At 51.3% G+C, this 14,356-nt stretch overlaps 1 long non-coding RNA gene across 1 annotated transcript; it reads left to right on the top strand.

The window, feature by feature from the left end:
- Nucleotides 1-849: 849 nt before the first annotated feature.
- Nucleotides 850-12,149, top strand: LOC123823594. The gene is made up of 3 exons (XR_006786548.1): nucleotides 850-1,026; nucleotides 1,759-1,877; nucleotides 12,094-12,149. It is a non-coding gene; the product is annotated as an uncharacterized LOC123823594 (long non-coding RNA).
- Nucleotides 12,150-14,356: the final 2,207 nt, after the last annotated feature.

The following is a 14,356-nucleotide window of genomic DNA, read 5'->3' as shown; positions in this document are numbered from 1 at the left end:
GTTGTGCTCGTCTCGCCAGACCTGACAGGAAGGGATGATTCCTGGCCAGTGGCAGCACGCTCAGCAGGGTCCTTCCTCGTGTCTGCCCCTGAACCCTCTGTCCCCCACAGGGGTCCCTGGCAAGGGCCGAAGACATCCCTGCTGTGATGTGGGCACATTAGTCAGGATGTCACCTGCCTTCAGCCTGGACAGTTCGGGCATATATGTCTCAGGAGAGGTGACCAAATTAAGTCAATGATGAAGGAATTCTTCCTTTTTCTCTCCCGTTTTCCCTCCCTCCCTCCCTCCCTCCCTCCCATTCTCCTTTCTCCTCTCCCTCCCTTTCTTTCTTTGTTTTCTCAAGCAAACTTGACTCTCAAACACATAACTTGCTGACTCAAGCACCCAGCAGAGTCTGACTGGTGTCTCTGTCCCAATTCGAAATTCAATCTGATTGGCCCAGTTTGGGTCAGGTAACCACCTCTGGGCCAATCACTGATGGCCAAGGGAACAGGGAGTGTTTTGTAGTGTTAATATGGCTGCTGTGGCTCAGCCCTGGTGCTGCAGCTTCTCGGAGGAGAAGGGCACGTGATTTAGACTAACGCCTAAAATGCGGGCACTAGACAGAGAGAACAAAAATCAGGGCACGGGAACGAACATTTTTTTTTTTTAAATCAACATATGTTGAGTGATCTAGAAACAGTGCATATATTTTCTTATCTATTTCAACCCTCCCAATAGCTCTGTGAGAGAAGCATTAATAACCTTATTTGTAAATTAGGGAAATTACACTGGAGGAGTTAAGGCACTTGCCCAAGACATTGTGTCCAGCGAGGGGTGCAGCTGGATGCAGAGCCAGGACCATCTAACTGCAGGAACGTTATGCTCTCTCCTCTACCAGGCTGCCTGCATGACCTTGAAGTGGCGTCACTGCCCTTGCTTTGCTAAAGTCTCAAGCCTCCACCAATTCCACCTCACTGAAAGGCCTTTGGAGCTTTCTAGCTCGCATTCATCAACACAGAGATGAGGAAGTGGTGTCCGGACAAGGTTAGTGGCTAGCCACCGTCATGTAGAGCGTCGAGAGCTGGAGCTCCCCCCTGCATGGCAGGCTGCCTGGTGGGCTCCTGAGAGCCTTACCCGTGGCTGCTTCCCTTCCTGCAGAGCTGAGGGGCGAGGCTGCTGCCTGTTCTACCTCCTGTCTCTGGTCTTCTTTCCCTGCTCATCCTCTAAAAGATTGGTGCTACCAGTCCTTTTTTTTTTTAGAGAGACAGAGAAAAATCAATTTATTGTTCCATTTATTGATGCATTTATTGGTTGATTCTTCTATGTGCCCTGACTGGAGATGGAACCCACAACCTTGGCATATCAGAATGATGCTCTAACCAACTGAGCTTCCTGGCCAGGGTGGTACTATCAGTCTATAAGCACTTCCAGAGGGCCAGCAAGGGAGCCGAGTTCATGCTTCAGCGCACTGCCAGGCTTTGGGGACAGGGCTGATCTGTTGGTGAGCCCGAGCCCATGTGACTACTGCCTTCTTGGAGGGAGGCAAGGAAGAAAGGGGGAGAGCGGCCCACCCAGCATGGCTGACAGGTGCGTCAGAATCGGCCAGGGGCTCTCTCACCCAGGAAGCAATGCCGAAGTCAGGGGAGTGAGCAGCCCTGAGACACAAGGGGCTCAGGGGGGGCCCGAAAGTGTCTCCATCTGTGGTTCCCTGATGTCAGGTGCTCAGGAACAGGGAGCCCGGGCTCCTCTCACTATATGGCCCTCCCTGTCCCACAGGAAACCTTGAGGACTTTGATCAGGAGAACGACAAACTCAGTTTGTGGGAAGTGGAGAGTGGAGAGGCCAGAGAACCAGGGAGATGAATCAGGAGGCTGGAGCCGTCGTCTGGGAGTGAGGTGAGTGCGACAGCTTACACTCCGGTGGGGGAGGCGGGCCGTGCCCTGAGGTTCTCCGGAAAATAGAACCAGTAGGATATACCTACATCTGTATCTAGAGATTTATCGTAAGGAGCTGGCTCATGCGGTTACGGAGGCTAAGAAGTCCTGAGGTCTGCATTTGGCAAGCTGAGGTCCCAGGAAAATCAGTGATACAGTTCTCACCTGAGGCCTAAGGCCTGAGAACCAGGAGAGCCAATGGTATACGTTCCAGCCCGAGGGCAGGGGGAAAAGCAGCGGCCCGGCTCCACAGTCAGGACGGCCAAGCTCCCTCTTCCTTAGTCTTTTTGCTCCCCTTACTGCAGCTCTCAAACCGATCGGATGAGGCCCATGAGGGAGGGCAATCTTCTTTACTCCGTCTATCAGTTCAAATGTCGCCCTCGTCCAAAACACTCTCACAGACACGCCCAGAATGTTCGGCCAGATGTCTGGGCATCCTGAGGCCCCGTCAGGTTCACACAGAAGATCAACCATCACAGGCAATAAGCAAGGAAACGGTATACTTACAATGTGTGTCCAGGGAGCAATAAGAAAGTAAGAAAAAAATGGAGCAGGGTGGAGAGAGAAGGCTAAGCACAGAGAGTGTCTAAAATAAATATTTGCTCAAAGAATGGCCGAGTCTCACCCTTCTATAAAGATGCTACTTTTTTCTTTGTGTCCCAAATTACTTTGTCTTATGTTAGGTTTTAACTGTAGTGAGTACTATTGTTGCTGGGAACTAAGGTTGTATTAATCAGCAGCTTGAAAGATACCACGTTCACACATTCTTCAGGAATATCACATTCGATACGGCCACTGGATGCGCTCGACTTCTTTATTTATGATTTCTGGCACTTTTCCTTTGCGGCTGCTCAGAATAGCTTCTGATCCTGCTCACTCACAGACACAGTGAAATCAAATCTCCCTGCACCCGCCCCTATCGGCAGCAGCCTTGCTTATGTAAGCTGTCCAGCCCTCCGCCAGCGACGGGGCGGCGGCTGCGGCAGTGCCCCAGACGGGTTCCACTGTGGCTCTCTCCACGGGAGCGCCCTCGACTTGCACAGTGCTCTTCTGGTAAAGTGCTCTCGTTTCCAGAAATCGCGTCGCAATCAATAAAGGTTGTGCGCGCACGACTGAGGGCTAAGTTTCAGCCATTTGTTCTCCACTCACCTCCTGATACCCTTTTAAATGTTTTCGGTCTATCCCTTGGAAATATTCAAATCGATGTTCTGACTTATTTATTCTCCGGAAGTCTGCTTTCTGTCCCCTCAGCATCCTGTCACTTCTGCGTGATTGTTTTGGCGGAACTTCTGCGCTCTGGGCTAAGCAGCGGGCTCAGAGAAGTATTGATTATGTGGGTGCCGGTGTGCACGTGTGTGTTAATGAATTGGCATGAGTGTGCGTGTGTGCAGCCAGGTAGAGTTGAAAAACCTCTGAATTTGAAAGCAAACAGGTCTAGGTTAGTGGGACAGTTCTTCTGCATTCTAACTGGTAACCTAAGGCAAATCACCTTGTAGGGCCTCAGTTCCCACACTTGTGAAGGAGAAATGTAGGTACATACCCAAGAGAAATGAAAACATACATACATGTAAAAGCTTGTACGCGAAAGTTCATAGCATCGTTTTTCCTGACAGCAAATGGCACCCACATGTCCACCAGCTGATGCGTGCATAAATGAAACATGGCCTGTCCATACAATAGAATATTATTTGGCCATAAAAAGGCAGGAGGCTCTGAGCCATGCCACCACACAGATGAACCTTGAAAACATGTTAAGGGAAAGAAGCCAGTCACAAAAGACCGTGTGTATTAGTTGGCCAGAGCTGCCACGGCAATGCGCCGCAAACCGGGCGACTTCCATGACAGAAATGCGTTGTCTCCCAGTTTCTGGAGGCTGGAGGTGCAGGATCCAGGGGTCAGCAGTGTTGCTTGCTGCTGGGGGCTGGGGCCGAGAATGTGCTCTGTGACTCTCCCCCAGCGTCTGGAGGCTGCTGGCCGTCTCGGGCGTTCCTTGGCCCGTGGCAGCATCACCTCAGTCTCCGCCTTCATCTTCACATGGCGGTCTCCCTGTGTCCAAATTTCCTCTTTCTGTAAGGACACCAGTCATATTGGATTAGCACACCCCCCCTCTTCCCATGAGGTCATCTGCAGTGACTCTATTTCCAAATCAGGCCACATTCTGAGGTGCTGGGGGTTAGGGCTCCAACATAAAAATTCCGAGGGGGCACAATTCAACCCATAATACCACATATTTTATACTCTGTTAATATGAAATGTCTAGACTAGGTGAGTCCATAGAGACAGAAAGTAGATTAGTGGTTGCCAGGGGCTGGGAAAAGAAGGAATTTGGAATGGCTACTGGGTACGGGGCTAATTTTTGAAAATGTTCTGAAAGCAGATAGTGTTGAAGGTTGCACAACTCTGTGAATATACTGACAACCAATGGATTGTATATTTAGATGGGCAAACTGTATGGTATGTGAGTTACATCCTTTAAAAAGCTATTTTCAGCCCAGACTGGTAACTCAGCTGGTGTAGAACGTCGTCCTGATACTCCAAGGTTGCAGGTTCAATCCCTGGTCAGGGAACATACAAGAATCAACCCATCAATGCATAAACAAGTGGAACTGAGACAGGAGATAGCATAGGAAGAACTCTGCACTGCGGTTTCTGGCCAGTCTAGTGTCCTGGATGCCAGGAAATGCCTTTTAGCACCTAGGTAGGAGAGTTAGTAAACCAAGGAATGGAGGAGGAGGGAGACATTCTCACCCACTAATTCAGCAGCCCTCAGCCTGGTCCCATAAGATTGGCAGGTGTTCCAACATCACAAGAAACACCAGGCTAACTAACACGAGAGGAGGGCAGTCCTTGAAATTCTATGTATCGTTTCCACTATCTCAGATAGAAAATTTTTTAAACTGTGTATCATCCCCAGGTCTAGAAGAGGGAAGAGGAGATGCCCAAAGAAAAGGCCCATAAAACAACTTTGGTTAATTGTCCATCTCTGGTCACTGTCTGGTTTATGAAAGAGTCCCTAATGCTTACAAAAGGAGCTCATAAATAACTTTGGGTAACTGCCTCAACTTTAATTAACTGCCTCATGGCATGTATCTGTTTTACAACAAGATGAATGAATGGGTCTGGAGCAAGATAAGGATTCGGTCTAACAGACCCCTGTACATACCTAGGTTTGAGTAGTCATATCCCCCCTGGGAAAGCTGGCGCCACCTTTACCTGTCAATCAATATGTAACTTCTTCACCCCCATCTGCCAACTCTACTCAAAGAACCTGGGGCTCTTGCCACCCTTGCTCTTGTCACTCCTGGTCTTGCCTTGTGCCCCCACCTCAGTGAGGCCCGTTCTCTTCCATGAGAACACGCCACAAATCAACCCTGCTTACATGCTGATAGACTTGCTGGTCTGTAATTCTTTACTGCGTCAGCAAGAAGAACCACGTTTCTCCTGTAACAGAACAACAAAGCAATGTGTCTCTCTCTATCTTAAATCAATTAAAAAAAATTTAAACTTTTTAAAGAAAAACAAAAGGTATAATACTGACCACTCTTCTGCCATATCAAGGTTATGCAGATCATATGATCTAACGGAAGTGAGTGTGTTGGAGAACTCTGCAATCACAAAACAAAATTGTAACCTTTGGTCTTTAAGTACCTTTGGTAATTATGTGCATTCTATGCTAACAACATGGTGAATTCCCTATTGATTCCAAACACTTCTGCTGTAATAAGGAGAATTCAAGAGCCCTCCTTAAAAGTTAACCTGCACAGTCACTGCAGGCTCACTCAGGTTACTTAGAAAAGCATCTTCCCCAAACCTGGCCTGTGATTCCCATGAAACTTTCATCCTTTCTGAACAGATGTCTCTTTTACCACTGAGTTTATCTCAGTGCAATCTCCACAAAGCACCTCCGAGTCTTCCTATTTTAAGAGATGAATTTTGTTGTTGTTTTTTTTTCCCCTGCATCTGTGCTTTTGCTCTTGTTGGATCCCAGCTAATTGTTTCCCCAGAGGCCAAATACACTGTCATGGAACAGGCAGGATTTCAGGGGCCAACAAAAGCATCTCGGCATCTCTGCCCATCCCTCACCCCCAGGGGGAGCAGCAGGAGCCTTTGCATCCCCTAAGCACCATTCTTAGGGACAGTGGCTATGTCCGTGGCCAGTCCATTCAGCTGCCTCTGGCCACAGGAGCAGTGAGCGTCCTCCCCTTACTCATGACCTTGGCTGGGCGCCTCATGCCGACAGTGGAGGGAACTGAGTTTCAGGTTGCTCAGGCTGCCTGTCTTCTGTCCTGCGGTGTGAGGGACCTCTGGGTCGGAGCTGCGCATAGATCAATAGATTGTGGGTGAGCAGTGCAGTTGCTGAGTCCAACTTGGCAACCCTCCAGTGCCCCCTTCTCCTGTCTCCCTGCTGGAGCTTCTGCTTTGGGGCCTGATCAAACCGGGTGCCCGTCCTAGCTCTCTCATTGTTTGCTGGGTGTCTTTGGCTGAGTTGCTTAACCTCTCTGGGCCTCCGTTTCTTCAACTCTGAATGGGCGTAATGATCTTTTTCTCATCGGGCTGGGATGAGGATGGAAATGGAATTTTCTGGCACACTGAGAGCCTGACTGAATGTTGGCTTTGCCTCTCCCCTGCTCCCGCTCCAGCCCTCAAGGAAAGCCGGGTCTGACCAGCAGAGTCCATCTTAACTGACTGAGAGCTAAGAGACAGTGGGACGAACAGTGTTCGGCGGGGTCCGTGCACCGCCTGAGAGACCCAGCTCTGGCTGTGACCTTGGGCAGACCCCTCTAACTCACGCCTTCCCAGGTCCGCCGGGCTGGGGCAAAAAGCCAGGAGCGCCAGGGATCACGGCTGAGAAACAGCTCAGAAACCCACAAGGGGCTGTGTGTCCCGGAGAGTCCCGCACGTCGATTGGCCTCCCTGTGGTCACGTGACCCGGCAGCCCGCACGCCCCGGCCCAGGCTGCCCCTCACAGGGCCCCCCACGTAGCTCCTCCGAAGCTCACTTATCCGAGACCCGGCCGGGCTCCCCAGCTCTCGGGAGCGCAGTCCTCTCTGCAGCCCCATTCACTGTGCTTTCTCGCCATCCTCCCAGCTGACCTTTTTCCGGGCCGAGGCAGCTTTGGGGGGGCCCTGCACCAGCTGACAGTCTCATTCTCACTTTGCTCGTGGGGGGTGTGGCGCTCCCCAGGGACCCAGGAGGGTCCACTCTGTCAGTCCTCACTCGGCCGTGGAGCTGCGGGGCCGTGGAGCTGCGGGACCGTGGGCAGCTGCCTCCTCTGTGCTCTGCCGAGGCCTCCAGTGTGGGCTGGCGGTGACGGCCATGCCCCCTCGTCAGCGGCTTTGTAGGTTAAATAAGTCATCATGTGTAAAGAGTTTAGATCAGCGTCTGGCACGTAGTGAACGCTCAATAAATATTTGATATGATTGTTGCTCAGTCAGTCCGTCACTCACTCACTCACTCACTGGACACCTTCTCCCTGCTGGGTGCTGGGGACTCCGATGAACCGGAGGGAGACCCGCCCTCACGGAGCTCCCAGCCCAGGGGGCAGGCACACGAGACCACAGACCGTGACTGTACACGGCGGTGACAGGGTGGGCGCGTGGGAATGGCCGCACAGAGAGCCAAGAGAAGGTGGGAGACTGGAGGGGAGAGGCATCGACCCCTCTGGGGTGGGGTCAGGAAAGCTTCATGGAGAGAGACCATGTGGTTGGGCCCTGAAGGGGCCGTAGAGGGTCCCTGCGGGTGGAGAAGAGGCTTGGAAGAGGGCAGTGGGTGGCGGGGGGGGGGACAGCACAAGCAGAGACACAGAGGCTGGGACAGTGAGGCGCACGTTTGGAGACAAGAAGGACGAGCTGAGCAGCCCCTATCGCTGCCCCATGCCACCACCTCCCACTCATCGGGAGCCTGTCCTCTGGTCCTGTCCCAAGCTGCAGTGACTGTAGGGCTGCAGGCTCCTCTCAGTGCAGCTGGGAGCCCACCATAGGTGCCCGGGGTTAAACATCCCAGGACCCGCCCTTGCTGAGGCCAATGGGAGAGGACAGGCAAGTATCCCCGCGGCCTTGACCCATGAGGCGGGACAACTCTAAGTGGGGTTTCATGCTGTATCCCAGAAGTCCCAGAGGGATGGCGCCCCAGGTGCTTGATATGGCACCTGCTCATTGGTACTCACCTCCTAGCTGCCGACATCAAGCTACGGAAGAGCCGACTGGAAAGGTTAATTGTCGGGAGTCCTCTGTTGCCCACAGTTCTGGCTACTCAGTGAGTTCTTCTGGCAATCACCGAGGCCTCGGTCCACTGGCAGCACGAGGCTGGACACAGAGGGAGAGTCAAGGAAGTGGAGAAAATAGTCCCTCAAAGAACTATTTGAGGAGGCAAGACATATCTGTGAAAAGGAGGAAATACAAAAACTGGAAAAGGCAGAGTCCATTTAGGGGGCGAACAAGTGGTTCGGTGCGTCGGGTCCCAGGGCGGTGCCACCGAGCGGGGTGGGGGAGAAGGCTGGCATGGCACGGAGGGCTGGGGCCGGCGTGTGGGCGCCGAGGCCTGGCGCGCCTCGTCTGCACGGTTCTCTGAACTGTGGAGAGCCACGGAAGGCTTTTGAGCAGAGGAGGGTAGGGCCATCTGTGTGTCAGAAGGATCCCTTGGCTCAATTGCAGGATGACAGGGGGGTAGGGGCGAGGCTGGAGATGGAGAGGCCCAGGCGGAGACCGATGGAGTAGGTAGGGCCCCCTGGACCAGCTGAGGTTCCAACTCCAGCTCAGTCCCGTCTGCGCCAGTGGGGCTCCTCCCCCAGACTGGGGAGGGCCTTTTTGTAAAATCTCAGAGAGCTTCCTGCCTTCCCACCCTTCCTTTCAGACTTGTTTCCTGTTCAGCCTCCAAACCTATTCCCATTCCTCCTGCCTTTCCCCATTATCGCTGCCTTCAGAGTGTTTGCTTTGGCTCCGGCCATCGGTCATCGCCTGCCCTCCCCCTCCTGCAGCTAGCAGGGGGATGCTCTGCAAAATCACTGCTTCCGGCAAGCCACCCCGACTCATGGGGCAGCGCTTGTCGTCTCTCTACTTTAAGTAAACGAATTGTAGCAACCTTGGCCTTGGGAGACAGACTTTGTCTTCTAAGGACTTTCCTTCAAAACCACAAATGCATTTTGTCTCGATTTGAGGTGGTTTTTGCCTTTCTGTTCAGCAACCTCAGGGTGTGTGAAGTGGCATCTGGCAGCCTTAACGTTCCACAGCGGATGCTGCGCTTTTGTGAAAAGTCGATTTCTCTGCAAACCAGCCGAGAGGGCACAGATAGCACAATTCTCTGTCCATTCAATAATATGAGCCAGGCCTGGAGCCGGGAGTCAGTGGGTGAGACAGCTGCTCCCCGGCCCCCACGGCCGAGCCGAGTGGGGGAGATGGACAGGGAGGCGGGTCACACGGAAAGGGGGTGCAGAATACCCTGGGGTCTCCGAGGAGGCACGTGCAGGACTCACTGACCTTGTGGGTGCACAGCACTGTCACTGTGCCACCTCAGGCGCAACATCACACCTTCCTCTGCCTCAGCCTCCTCGTTCGCAGAGTCGGGATAATGAGAGTTCTTCCTCTTTGGGTTGTTTACAGGTTATTAAGGGAATGACCAGGAAGAGCTTAGCACGGAGCTGGGAGGAGGAAGCACCAAGTAAATGCTAGCTGCTCTGTTTTCTTCTTTAAATTCTCAGTGGGTACAGTTCACTTGGTTTTAGTGTGTTCACACGGTTGTGCACCCCTCACTACTATATCCAGAACATCACACTCACCCCCCAAGAAACCCTGCACCCAGTAGCAAACACTCTCCCGACTTCTCCTGCCCCAGGGAACCACTGATCGCCTTTCTGTCTCTGTGGCCTTGCCTGTTCTAAACATTTCCTATAAAAGCAAATCATACGTCTCTGTGGCCTTTTGTGCCGGCCCCTTTCACTCAACACGACGTTCCCAAGGTTCCTCCACACTGAAGCTCACGAGCAGTGCTCGGTTCTTCTTTAGGGCTGAATAATATTCTGCTGTCGCAGGGATCGCTTGTTTGTTCATTCACCAGGTGATGGATGTTTGGGTTATTTCCACTTTGGGGCTGTTGTGAGCAGTGCTACTGTGAACGTCCATGCACCGGTTTTTGCATGGACGTCTGTTTGCATCGCTCTTGGGTAGCTACCTAGGAGTGCAATGGCTGGGTCATATGGTAACTCTATGTTTAACTTTTTGAGGAACTGCCAGACTGGTTTCCAGAGGGGCTGCACCAGCTGTTCTTGACTCTAGTTCTCAAAATGCTTTCCCACATGCCACCGTTGCACAGCCCCGAGGAGGGAAAGGGATATGCCCAGAGTCTCAGGGGAAGATGATGGCAGAGCCAGGACCAGAGCCAAGAACTTGGGGACCCAGGCCCGTGTCACCTGAGGCTGCCAGGATCAACCACCTGGATTTTATTGTGCCTCTGGTTGGTGGGAAGTGGAATGAGGCGTGTCCCCTGATCATGACAGCTCACCATCTAGCAGGTGAACAGTGACCGTCCTAGCTTATCTGAGCGCTCTGAGACACCAGAAGACCCCAAGATCCCCACCTCCACTCCTCTCAACAGACACAGCCCCACCTAGTTCCTGAGGCCAAGGCCATGGGGAACAGTGGCAGGTATGACCTAGGAGTGGCTGTGCTGTGCTAGACAGGTAGGTGTGTTTCTGAGGTGGATGGGAGCCCTAGAAAGCTTCCCTACCTGCCGGGATTGGAGCCAGCCCTGGATCGGATCTCTGCCTGGGGGCCCTAGCCCCGTTCCTCACCCGCGCCGGACTCTCCCCTTTTGCAGCCCTCCTACTCGAGCGCCTTGCCCAGACCAGCATCTGCCCATATCTGAGCTCCCGGGCCCCTCTCTGATGCTCTGCTGAAATGCCCTTGAACCTCGACTTAACCTTGCCAAAACTCAGTTTTCTCATTTCCCATACCTGTCCCTTAGGTGTGAGAGCATCAGGTCCTGGTTAAGGGGGTGAAGTTGGTACTCAGACAGGGATTGGTACTCGGACAAGGATTGGTCCTTACTAGTTCTGTGACCTTGGGCACCTCACCTTACCTCTCTGAGCCTCTCTTTCTTACTCTGGAGAATGGGGATGTTTGTCAAATGTTGAGTAAGGACTCAGCAAAGGACGGCTATGGTTATTACACAAATGAAAGGAAGTTGGTGCGTGAAGCACCTGACGGGTGTTTGCTACGTGGGATCTGTGGTTGTCACCATCCCTGACTCTGTGCAGGTGGTTGGTGAAGGGCTAGAAGACTGGAAGGAAGGTGGCCTTGCCTATTACCCAGACAGAGATGCAAACAGGGGGTGAACTCCAAAGGGGCAGAACCAGGCGAGCCCACAGGGTACCAGGAGCTTTGGGGCAAAGCCCAGGCATTAGTGAGCCAAGCATGAAGAGCAGACCGAGACCTGACGAGGAAGAGAGCCTCCCGTGCAAGCCAGAGGCGGGGGCTTTGAAGCCAGCTGGGCTCCTAGGCACCCAAATATCTGCTATGGAAGTAGCCAGGTCTCTTTAAAGGATCAGGGACTGAGCTGCCCCTTTGGAGGTTTCTTATGCTCCCTGGGCTGATGAGTTGCATCCCAGCATGCTTTGGCAGTATCACATGACACTTGTGTCCCTTGCAAGTGGGAGAGAAAGCTGAGTGTGAGCTAGGGAGCCCAGAAGCCAGCAGAGATCATGGCAGGCTTCCTGGAGGAGCTGGTCTTGCAGAATGGGCAGGGTTTGCGGGGAGTAGAGAGGGGAGAGATCAGAAAGGGAAGAAGGCACAAAGGCGGGACCACAAAGGTTGCTTCAGGGGTAAGAGCAAGGAGCTGAATCTCCTTTTAAAAATGTAATACAATTTTGTGATACACTTTAGTTGTAAGACATTTAGCAAGGGGGAATTGTGAAAATACAATTAAGAAAGGAAAGCAGTGAAGCCCTGGCTGGTGTATCTCAGTGGATTGAGCACTGGTCTTTAAACCAAAAAGTCACTGGTTCAGTTCCCCATCAGGGCACATGCCTGGGTTGTGGGCCAGGTCCTCAGCTGGGGGCATGGGAGAGGTAACCAATTGATGTATCTCTCTCACATGTACATTGATATTTCTCTCCCTCTCTTTCTCCCTCCCTTCTTCTCCTCTATCTAAAAACAAAACAAAACAAAACAAAACAAAAAACAAGTGCTGGCGAGGACGTGGAGAGAAGGGAACCCTAGTGCACTGTTGGTGGGACTGCAGTCTGCTGCAGCCACTGTGGAAAACAGTATGGAACTTCCTCAAAATATTCAAAATGGAACTGCCTTATGACCCAGCAAGCAATTCCACTGATGGGAATATACCCTACGAATCCTGAAACACCAATTCAAACCCTGATGTTTATAGCAGCACTCTTTATAATAGCCATCTGTTAGAAGCAGCCTAAGCGCCCATCGGTAGATGAGTGGATTAAAAAACTGGTTCATCTACACAGTGGAATACTATGCAGCAGGAAGAAAGAAAGAAGGAGGAATCTCTACCCTTTGCAACAGCAAATGGATGGAGCTGGAGAGCATTATGCGAAGTGAAATAAGCCACTCTTGAAAGACAAATACCATATGACCTCACCTACAAGAGGCATCTAACAAACAAAATAAACTAAGGAGCAAAACGGAACCAGGGACATGAACACAGGGAACAGACTGACAGGTGCCAGGGGAAAGGGGGTGGGGGAGGGTGGGAAGAAGGGGAAGGGAGTAGTCAAAGAACACGTGTGAATGACCCACGGACAAGGACAACGCGGTACAGACAGACTGTGGGAGCGGGAGATGGGGCAGGCCGGAGGAGAGCAAAGGGGAAAGGTTGGGACAACTGTAATAGGATAAACAAGAATAACATAAAATTTTAAAAATGTTTATAATAGAGCTGTAAAAAATAAAATATATACAATACCTTTGGAAAAAGGGGAAAAAAAGGAAAAGGAAAGCAATGAAAAAAATCTTCAGTGGTCTCGCCCCCCAGAGGACTGAGCACTAGTATTCGGTGTGCCATCCCTCGCCCTTCGACTGTGCACGCACATCGCCTGTATTCCCTGCTCCTCCTTCTACCGCAGCAGAAATGAACTCATACAATGCATGCTGCCTGTGACCTACTTTTAAAATGCATCATGAACTGTGTTCCCTGTCATTAGATAGTCTACCTCACCACTATTTAGTGCCTTTAGAGTTTTCTCTCATATGAATGGAACATAATTTATTTAAGTAATTTTCTATTCTTGGATATTTAAGTGGTTTCCAATTTTTCAATATCATAAGCATCTTTTAAATGAACATCCTGTGTCTGAGAGTCTGTGCAGGTTCTTAATTATGTCCTTGGGAGACATTTCTAGAGAAAGGAATTGCTAGGGTAAAGGGATGCAGATTTTAAAGAATTTTAATACGCGTTGTCAAATTGCTCCCCAGAAGCTGTGCACAAATTTCCCCTCCCTGTGAGCGGAGTGGAGGGTGCCTGTCTTCCGGCTTTTCTCCTAACAGTGGGTACGGATTTTTTTTTTCTTTGTCAATTTGATCAATTCTAGACCTGAACTTGTGAATCCAAGTTTTCTGAGGTGCAAATTGGAGGCGATAATAACGGTGTCTGTCGTGGGTTAGTTGCGACAAGCGAAACACATAGTGGGTATGATCCGCTTCAAAAGAAAACTCGATTTGCATCAGTTAGTGATTATTCTAACGCGATTATCCCTGGACTGAGGAAGCCCTGGGAGCCAAGGTTGAAGAGATCCCTGGAAGCCAGCTTTGTGAAGGGCTTTGTCTTCCCTTTCACTGCAGAATTAGTATACTCTTGTGGAAATTGAAACAACCCGCCCCCCTCACACTGTCTGATGGTAGAAAGTAAAAGTGCTGCTTCACTGTCACCACAGTTCTCTCCCCAGAGAGCAGGTGTGTCTCCTGCGAGATGTTTTCTCCCACCTTTACTAACTGTCTCTGTGTGTGTCTGTGTGGACATCCTCGTATGCAATTCATTGTTGTTGTCGTGCAAAATGTAATCAATCCCGCGTAGGAATTCACTGTCTTCCCACAACATGCAGATCTGCCTTATTCTTGGGAACGTCTGCTCGGGTTCAAGGCCGGAGGAAGCACATTGGGCTTGTTCTTTCCCCTACAATGAATGCAGTAACAGCTCGTCCTCATATGCATACCCTCACCCACTTGAGCTGGTGCTGCTATAGTTTGTGCTCCCCATAGCAGGATGCGAGGTCAGAGTGGTTATAGATATTGTCATACTGTCAAATTGCTCTCCAAAGAGATTGTACTCATTAATTTATTCTCTCGGCATCACGAGGGGAGTGTGTGGAGGGCTGGGAATGCCAGACCAAAGGGAATTAGGGCGGCCCTCCAGTAGTCTGATCTGGGTCAGAGGCAGCTCCTGGCCCCCCTTACCTGTTAACTCTAACCGTTCAGAACTGAACC

Source organism: Phyllostomus hastatus, unplaced genomic scaffold (genome assembly GCF_019186645.2).
Source record: "Phyllostomus hastatus isolate PE091 unplaced genomic scaffold, TTU_PhHast_1.1 phas_contig_495, whole genome shotgun sequence".
Taxonomy (NCBI): Eukaryota; Metazoa; Chordata; class Mammalia; order Chiroptera; family Phyllostomidae; genus Phyllostomus; species Phyllostomus hastatus.
Note: the sequence above shows the minus strand (reverse complement) of the source record. Positions and strands in the feature narration are given on the sequence as shown.